This window comes from Passer montanus, unplaced genomic scaffold (genome assembly GCF_014805655.1).
Source record: "Passer montanus isolate IOZ18808 unplaced genomic scaffold, ASM1480565v1 scaffold10, whole genome shotgun sequence".
Classification (NCBI taxonomy): domain Eukaryota; kingdom Metazoa; phylum Chordata; class Aves; order Passeriformes; family Passeridae; genus Passer; species Passer montanus.
This window is the reverse complement of record NW_024356505.1, coordinates 6,805,366-6,815,396: the sequence shown is the minus strand read 5'-3', so window position 1 is coordinate 6,815,396 and position 10,031 is coordinate 6,805,366. Positions and strand designations below refer to the sequence as shown.

Sequence of the window (10,031 nt, the reverse complement as noted above, 5' to 3'; positions counted from 1 at the left end):
CAGGAAAGAAATTATAAAAACATCTACAGTATGTTTTTTCTGTTTTATGAATTAAATTGCCTGAAGCAGACCCAAAGGGTAAAATGACTGCTGTAAGCGAATTCAGAAGGCCAAGAATGTCTTGTAGGGAGGAGGCTGAATGACAGCTGTGGTTTTGAGGTGTGCTTTCAAGACTGACCCAGTACACAGACTAGAGATGTGACTTTGCCACACATCATGATCCTGCCTGGTCCCAGCCTAAAGCCATTATCAGCCACATGCTGGGCAGTGTGAGATATGCAAGATAAATTAGCAATATCTACTCCATGCACTACAGTCTAAGCAAGCATAATAGAAACTCATGTGATAATGATTTTTATTTGGCAGCTAATGTGGATTTTATTTATTTAGCAAAAATAAATTCTGCCGGAGCTGATGCCTGGAGCTGATTCTTCCACCACAGGATATGAGCAACTTTCTCAGTTTGAGTAGTGATTATTCTCATGTGTTAGAAATATGAAAATATAACCCCATAAGACCAAAGTTTATAAGTGTAAACATCCCCAGCGATTTGATTTTCCTGAGGAATTGACTGTCCCTCCCTCTGGTTTTTGGTTTATCTCAGCCTTTTCAGTGCCCATTCCTCTCACACCTCCACTCAGTGTGATAAGGACCAAAGAACTCCCTCATTGCTTACAGCCACTACTTTTCTCACTCTTTTCTTGGACTTCATTTCCTCTTCAGCCCTGTGGTCACTTACTCCTCAGATCTACAGATATTTGTCGTACAAATTTCAGACCCTTTAAATACAGCCACCAATAATTCTATTCTATTGTTATGAACCCCAAACTTGGTTATGAACCAAGTTATGAGTTAAAAATCCAGAGGCTTTTAAAAATAAGAATAAAATGAAGCAAGAAAACTCAAGAAGAGTGAGAAGTCCTTTTGCATCTTGGGTGATGTAACATCTCCCCTCTTTATCAAATTCTCTTTATCACAGATTCACATTTTGATAAGTTTGAAGGTCTTAATTTGAACAAAACATAATTAAGACTCCAAATCCACCAAAAAAACCCAAAAGAAACCCAAAACAAAAAACAAGCAAAAAAAAAAAAAACCAAAAAACAAAACAGAAAAAATTCTCTTGTGCTATAAAACCAAAGAATGTTAGTGGACAGTATTTATTTTTACACTCCTATTGATTTGAGATAATTGAACCTTAAAACTTGATAGAATTTTTGATATTTCCAATACATATATTTATTTGAAACAAAAATTTACAATGAAAAGCATCATTACAAAATGTACAGCTGCTTCCCTAAGGAGAAGACACATTTTGCACATCCTCCTTCCACTCACAAGAAACCTTAGTATTTTCATTCTTCACTGCCCTGACTCATTGTAAAACTAACTTTGTGATCCATTTTTGACTGCAGATTTTTCTCTGGACTGAACTGTGTCACATCAATCAGGTTGACTTTTTCGGCCACAGAGAGCTAGTGATACCAGCTGATATTGCCAGCAGTTACAGGAAAAAAAGAAGAGGAATTGAACAAAGCAAAATCTGACAATTGTCACATTCTGACAATATTTGGTTTGTATTTAATTTTTCATATGTTCTTAGTTGCTAAAACACTTTCAGCAAATGGTTAGTAACATGAGACTGGCTTAAGGAGGAAAGTTTCCTGTCTGTAAAGTCAGACATGTCTTAGACGGGCTTAAGAAGGAGGAAAGTTTCCTGTCTGTAAAGTCAGATATGTCTTTTATGAAGCCTGGTCCATTGTGAAATCAATGACAAAATTCTGAAATAATGCTACAAAGTTATTTCAGAATTTTGTCATTGATTTCACAATGGACCAGGCTTCATAAATGACAAAATTCTGATTAACTTTGTAGCATTAGGATCAATTATTGTATCATTTGTCTATCCTTTAATTACCTGCAATTAACTTCCACTGAAACTTCCCTCACACAAGTACTACTTTATTGACCATGTTCTCCAGCTAATGTAAATAGCCAAATATGTTTCAACTTGGAAATTTTAAAATCAGATAGACAATTTTAGATGTTTTCAGCAAATACCTCAAAACCAAAGATTAATGTTTGCTTTGCTTGAAGTTCATTATCTTCTCTCCAGGGCACTTCCATTAGTAAAATCTAAGCACTTGAATATTCACATGATGAATGTGAAGGATCAGTGTACTGGAGTAGTGGGATTCTGCTGGCCAGCCCATGAAGAGATTACATAGATATCCATCTAAAGCTGCTAAAGTTGTGCTGATTTGCTGCAGCAGGCAGTAACAGCCACACAAGATAGATGAAGAGATTACATCTGGTCTTTAGAAGACTGGCAATGAAGATCTATTATAGAAGAGGCCTGCAAGAAAGTCTTTGAAGCAGCCAAACCTCAGGAAAGATAATTAGGTAAAAAAACAAAACTCAAATAATGTGAAATCCTAGAGAAAAATGAGAAATTCTGTATTCACTGTGCATGTGCTCCTGCTCATCTAGCACTAATTCTTTAATGATTGTGTATCAGATATAATTCAAACATCTCTGTGAAGCCAAAGGACTGAAGGATGAGTCCACAGAACATGATTAATTGTAAGACCAGGTGAGCAGAGTCCCAGCAGGCAGGGCCTGTCCCCAGCCTGAGCTGTGGAGCAGGACAGATCCCAACAGAGCATCCAGGTCCAGCTGAGGGTCCAAGCCATGAGGCAATGCCATGGCAATAGGGCAGGCCTAAGTTGAAGCCAAGCTACCAGTGCTCAGGTTGAGCTCTGCAAAAAGGGAATCTCCAGGCAGGCAGGGCATGCCTGCAGCTGTGCTAGAGACCAGTTCTTCCCCTCTGTATCCCAGGGCAGAGGGCTAAACACACTAATCCTGCAAGTTCCAGGTGAGGCTGGTCACTAAGGTCTGTTAGTGCCCTCAGGGCTCCAGCACAAACACAGCCTTCCACAGATTTGAAAATACCTGAGTTTTAGCAGTAATCCATTTCAACACCCACAAATGATTAAGGAGGTAAGGCACTTAACTCTTACTGATTGCACCTTTAGGCAAATCTAGTCCTAGCATTAAAAATAATCTCAGCATTTCAAAGGAGTCCAATACTTACCTGTTTTGTGTGATCAAGGGTTTTGACAGAACTGTTCCACATTTCTCCTTCCATTTCTGACTACTCATCCATAGCTCTGCATTAAATCAACTTGATGCTTTTTCTATCTATTCCAAGTTTGAGGCAGTGTGGGGAAACTGGCTCAGTTGTTTGTCAAATTGTTCTATAATAATTAAACAGAACAAGACTTTATTGATCATATGGCTTTCCTGAGCGATGAGTCCCAATTGAATCACATGTGAGAAAATAATCACAGTGTTCTCTTGTAGTTGTAATTTTCTGGTTTTCTAAATTGACATGAATTTGCTAAATCTTTCAGTATAGGCTGGAATTTGTTCTCATTTTTAACCTCCAAAGGATTTCTTTTTTCCTTTTAGGTGAGGACACCAATTTTCCTAACCCAAAATACATCTGCATAAGTTTTCCAACATATTTCATCTGACAATCAAAACATTACTGCATACATTGTGGTCAGCCAAGTCCTAGTGTTATTTTCCCTTCCTTAAATTCCCAGAAAGTCTAGTGGGTTTTCATGTATAAACAGGAGAGCTATTTGCTGCAAGTGTAATATTCAAAACCAGTAAGACTACATTCAAACAGTGATAAAATGGGAAATTTCATTTCAGGCAAAGATATCTGTATTAATTTTATTTTATTATTTCCCTCCCAGGGTTAGCAATAGGCTGTTTGCTTACCAAATCTAGAGGTCATCCCACCCTTCTACTTCAAGAAGACATTCTCATTCATTTAATTACATGGAGTTTAATTATCTAATCTTTTCTTGTTCTGAATCATGTCCTCCATGTATGTACGATTTATAACAAGGAGTTTGTTTTATTATTATAACCACTCTTATGTCTATCAGGAAAAGAAAGTGAGACTCTCAAGAATATTTTTAAGATGAGGATCTTCAAATGAAATTCTTTCATCGAGCAAAAAGACAGTTGAAGAAACTGTCAAGTCTTTTTAAATATACTGCTCTAACCCAAAGTGTATTTTAATCATCCTTGGTCAACCAAAGCCTGGTTTACATATGACAGCAATTAACTAAGACAATTCAGTGGAGATTAACTCCAAATTACTGAAGTTACTGGCATTTAAAGGAATTTCTGGCCTCTTGATTCAGTGAATTCCATTAAACAGAACGAACCTAAAGATAAAAGAAATTTCCACACAGTCTTTCATGTATAAAAGTTATTGAACTTTCAGAGAATGAAACAAAAAGAGCTAGGGAAAAGGTTAACATGAAGTTACAATGCTAGGCCTGCTCATGACTCATACCCTCATTAGAGTCTAATCCCGACACCATGACAACACTCAAGTACAATTTTCAGTGCAATCTAAAGAAATATTAACAAATTGAACAAATAAAAACAAGGGTCATTTTGTCAACTGTTGTTTTCAGTACTTGGGCTAGGGAACAGTGGAAAGGTAAGGACTGGTAAAGTGACTTCAGCAAAAACACATCATAATGAACCGCAGCCTCAATAATAATTTCTCCTAATTCTTTTGAGTCTTCCTTTTGGATATAATTTTTTACAAGTGTTTAGCATTTTTTTTTCTTTTCTTCCAAATAATTCAGATATGTTGAGTGAAAAAGTCACAGGGAAAATGAACTCTTCTATGCAACTGTTCTCAGACACCCAACACATCTCCTTTGGGCTGTTCATTTTCCATTCACAATTTGTGGACTAAAGACTAGAAGAAATGTCTCTAGTTCATTAAGAGGAACAAACACCTTAAGGCTGAGTCCCAGTAAGTGTGCCAACCAAGCCCTAGAAACCCAGTCTCAAATATTTTGAGGTTTTCCTCAAAAACTGGACTCCACTTATGACAGTATAGCCAGGAAAGCAGGAGTGCTGTAACTGCATATCTTGCAGCAGAGCAAGAAGAGCAACAGGAGTCAAAAACTGCAGAGACAGCTGTTCCTGAGAGTGAAAGGCTGGGCCAGGAGGACACAGACATCCTGGACTCAGCTCACAGCCTTGCTGCCAGCTTCCTGCCAGGGGTGAGGCAAATCAGCAAAATGCTGTGGCCCAGTTCCCCACCTACACAACAGGGTCATATCTTCCTTTCTCCCACACACATTCTGTCTCCCTCAGCAACAGCTGAAGGCTCAGCAGCAGCGCTGCTCCTGCCACAAAACCCCTCTGCACCAGCATCCCTGAAGGGGGACAAGGGACCTACACATGTGGATGGAGGGACCATCACCTGAAAACCATGAGAAATATATGTGCCATGAGATAGCACATGCAAAGTCTCCCGGGAACTAGTGAATTTAAGACAAAAGGCTGATTAAGGTGCCCATCAACCAGTCATGGGATTATGCTGACCTCACCAAGAGAGGAAATGAGCTGCTGCACTAAGAGAGGAACTACAGGTGTGGCACAGACCTCCTGATTACAGGCACCTCAAAGGAGATTCCAAACACCTTGCTAGAAAACACAGTTGTGCCCAGGATGACCATCCACTTCTGAGTGAGTGTACTGCAGCGTTGGTGTCTCACTGCTGTTCCAGCTGTGTGCAGATGTGCAACCTGCACTAAAAAGTGAATTAATAGAGGAAATAGCTTTCTGCCATTAACATCTTGAGTCTACTAATAAAAAACAAGTTTATAAGAGGTGTTATAACAAGTCTGGTTGTGTTGTGTTCCCACACCAGTCCTGATTCCCCTTCAGGGAAATTCACACCACTTCCTCAGGTGTATTTAGCACAGTATGGTCTCAACCCTTTCAAAACTTCAAAGAAGCTAGTTTTACCTTGTAGTCACTGTATTATTAATATTCTCAGTAACAAGAAAGGATTGTAGTTCAGAAAAAAGAAATAGTCTCAGCTTCAATTTGCTATCTTGATTTATACTGTGTAATCTACTTCACTTGTAAACAAGGGTTTGTTCTGAGCTTTTACACAAGTGAAATACTATAAGTCAGTATCATGATGCAAACAAATAGGAGAACAGAACTGGACTGAACAAGCATTTCAGATTGATGAATTGTGCAATTTGCAACCTTTTTGCTCCTTTAACAAAGGAGCTTGAGTCATTACAGTTACTTCGTTTCCATTTTAAAAAATCATATGGAGGTATTCTTTGTAACAGGTATTAAATGAAGTCAAGAGATTTGACGGGGTTTAAATTTACTGTGCTGATGCCAGGGGTTGAAACCAATTAATTAAAAAAAAAATCTAGTAAGGGAGAAGACATTAATTTTGATGAACATACGTTTATAATGCAGGTCTCTCAGACAGCAGCTTGTCCTTGGACTGTCGTGAGGTGTCCAGGCAAGATCAGCAAGGGAAGTGACAATAGAAAAAGGAGCAACTGGAGTTTTGGAGGCAGATCTCAAACTTTGTTCACATATAGAATTTCCTGTGGATCTATGCAATTCACATACCTGAAATCATAAAACAACAAAGATTCATAGTTGACACTTCATGCTTTGGGTATGTTCATGAGCTAAAAATACTTTCTAAATCAACAGTAACAATGTGCATTTGTTTGAGATAACAAAACTACTTTTTACTTTTGTAAGCCAGTAAGAAGCTGATGGTTTAGATAGGATTTCCTGAAGTACTTCCAAGGTTCTCATAGTTCAGGAGAGAATTCTTCAATACAAGTAAAAAATGCATACATCAACAGAAAGTGAAACTTCAAAAAATAAGTTTGGTTCTGATGTACAATTCTAGATTTTTGGGGGGAGTAATTCCTACTGTCCTGTTCACCTCCACCAGCTAATGCCATTCACAAAGTACAGCAGGACAGTCAACTCGGAAACCTGATTTCAGTTTTCATGCCTTTGCTGATATTTTCTTATTTAGGTCAAAGGATTATGCTAATGCAAAATCATGACAGAGAAATTAAAGCCAGGAAGGAATTTTAACAAGTAGCAATGCACCTTCCCAGGTTCTCTGCATTACTGACACAGTGAACAGCTAATATCTGTACTTAAAAATATCTCCATTGTCACTTGTCTACAACAGCAGGAGGAATTTCCTGGTTTCTTTACACTCACAGCCATATATGCTATCAGGCTACTTTCTCATACATAATGCTTATATGGGCTTGATTATAATTATACATCATAATGCCCAACTTCTAAGTAACATTTTTCAGCAGTGGATTTCAAATCCAGCCAGCATTTTTATTCTCCTTTTATATGTGGGAGAAGAGATTCAGAATAGAAAATTGACTTATACCAGGATTCTTCACCCACCAGCACAGCACCCAAAATAGTACACAGTCCATAAAGCAAAGTTTTACCATAACTGCTTAGCTGCTATTAACAATTGTTAAAAATCATAGAGGAAACACTTGCATATTGGAAAGAGAAAAAATATTTTCTCTTTTCTGACAGCAGGAGAAGTATTTTGGTTTCTTTGCCCACCACACTGATATAAGACATTGCCTTGCTAAGGACATCAGCATTTTTTAACCAGAGACAGATTATCTGCCGGGGTCTCCATACTGCTCCCTCTAAAATTAAATTGGAAGAGAAAATGGGAATTTTAGCAGTACAGAGACAGATAAAGCCAGGAAAAAACAGGCAGATGAAACAAAAAAGAAAACAGTATGATCAGCAACAACAAAGGGTAATATGAATCATAAGGCAACTGAGAAACCAATTCAGCTGTGAGACTGTCCAATGTGGCACATTTCCCTGACAAGTGAAGTCAAACAGAAGACCTCCAATTCCAGACTCTCCCCCAGGGAGCTTCTGTCAGCCGCAGGGCCAGTCACTCTCTGGTGGAGCTTGCCAAGACCATGATTTGGCATGAGTCTCTAACACACAATAATACCAGATCAAATCACTATAAAGCCTCATTCATCCATTATCTTTCATACAATTGCCTGAATTTTCAAAACATTAACTTTTTTCTTTTTTCTTAATATAGAAGTATAGCAAGTGCCAGTGATGAGGCCACCAAGCATGTCTAGGCTCAGGTAATGAGTCCAAAGAGACTATTCAGAAATCAGTTCCTGGCTGAATGAGCCAGCAGCTCAGATTTAGGGGCAGAGAGAGTCGCTCAGATTTGGTCCACAATGCCTGCAGATTACACAAAACCATGCACATCTGGCCTGAGGAAAACAAATTAAAAGCAAGGCTAGACTGAAGAAGACAAAAGAAATATCTCACATTACATTCCTGGGGGGAGAAACAGAGTGAATTATACAACTAGGAGTGAGCAGCCCTTGCATATAGTACTAAGGCAGAGGGCAACTAGGGATGGTGTTTTTCTAAATGCTGTTGGCACACCTCATCCTCCCAGTCAGGTACCAGAGCAGTAGCTAAAGGAGTAGTGGGCTGAACACACACTGGCCCAGATTTGAAATCTGATTACATCAATGAAAGCATTGCATCTGGCATCAAGAGTTTTTGGATCACACCCAACATCAACAGCAGCTTTGAACTGGAACAAACTTTCATCATTACACAGATCTTCCTTGGGCTCCATCTTTACCAGTTTTATTTAACACAGAATGACAGCCCCCTTTGCAAATTAAACAGCTGGGGAACAAATTAGCCAGATCTACTTACAGTGTAGAAAATTAGGAATGTACGTCAGATTTTTGCAGTATCAGTGAGAAAGCTCTGGAAGTTTTCAAATTAAATTAAAGTTAAAATTCACCCAGTGTAAAATTCACCCAGTGAGCCAGGCTCCCTGGTTTGCTCAGTGTGTTCACACCTCCCAGCACATTAATCTCCAGGCACAGCAGGAGTACAGAGCACAGACCAGTGATGCCCCTTCAATCTGCAAGGGTTTGTTCCAGTTGATGCCACATAAACACAATAATCTTTCCCAGAGGCATAAACTAATTTAAGAGACCACAGAAAATGTCAGTTTATTAAAAAGATAGAGGGGAAAGATGGAGAACACATGAGGCAAGTAAGAGTGAAAGGAACATTTAGTTTCACAGAAGAGTTGCACACAAAATTGGCATGCTCACATGTGAAATACAAATATGTGAGGAATACCAACTATGTTTTTTGTCTCAGATTTTTTTTATATAGCATCCTCCAAAAGACCTTTCTAACATCTTAACTTCACCTACTAACAGTCTTAAAAAACTCAGCACAGCATTAATTGAAATAAAGAAGCAAAACCCCCAATGGAAATCCCAAAACACATGGCATCAGAAAAGGAGCTGCAAGACAAACGTATGGGAGACAGCTGACCAACAGTCTGGAAGGGTTCCCCTTAGCTCCTCCTCCAAAAGTTTACTTCCAAACGTATTTTCATACAGAAATCAGTTCTCTGCACCTTAAGAAAATTACACATAAATTATGATGTGGATTTTGTCGTTGTTGCTCCTTAGAGATTCATTTCTCTTGGCCAACTGCAGGAAAAAGGTATAAAACAACAGAGTGAAAAAAAAAGACAGACATTTGGGAGTGAAGGTAAAGCAAGAATGCGAGGCAAGGAAATGTTAGGGATGGGGTGGTAATGAGAAGTCTGGAAGGATAAAGCAAGGAATGACTGAGTGAGAAAACTGTATCTGGAAAGACAAATATGATAACACTGATGCAGTAAGGAAAGACATTACAGGAAAGAAAAAGACAGTTCATGAAAAAAATAGTACCTTATCCCCTCAAAATTGTTATAACCTATACACAGAGCAGAACTGAACTAAGGATTTACTATCAATTCATTCTATCATTGCCTAATTTGTTTTTTGGCAGGTGCTTAACTTTATAACCTTCATGTCCTTTTAATGTTTTTTTTTGAGTGCTTGTAACACCTTATCTGAGAGGCTGAGACTTACCCATCACAATTGCAGTTTTCAGATTTAAATGCTTCTGGAGCAACCAGAGCATAAAAGTGTGTCAAAACAATCCTTTTTCACGCCCGGCACACTGGGAGCTAAAATGGTCTTCTTTGAAATCCTTTGAAAAAGACTCACTTCTGAGAGTAGAACAAGCATGAAGAATTGCACATCAAG

The 10,031-nt window shown here is 38.5% G+C and overlaps 1 long non-coding RNA gene across 3 annotated transcripts in view; it reads right to left on the bottom strand.

Moving 5' to 3' along the window:
• Nucleotides 1-1,854: 1,854 nt before the first annotated feature.
• Nucleotides 1,855-10,031, bottom strand: part of LOC120502713 — a 55,092-nt gene continuing 46,915 nt past the window's right edge. The window contains exons 3-5 of one of the 3 annotated variants that reach the window (XR_005627579.1): nucleotides 6,315-6,486; nucleotides 3,095-3,257; nucleotides 1,855-2,368 (exon numbers count right to left, since the gene is read on the bottom strand). This is a non-coding gene — a long non-coding RNA (uncharacterized LOC120502713). Of the gene's footprint in view, nucleotides 2,369-3,094; nucleotides 3,258-4,764; nucleotides 5,631-6,314; nucleotides 6,487-10,031 lie in introns of those variants that run through there. The other 2 variants (XR_005627580.1, XR_005627581.1) reach the window with 2 other exon arrangements.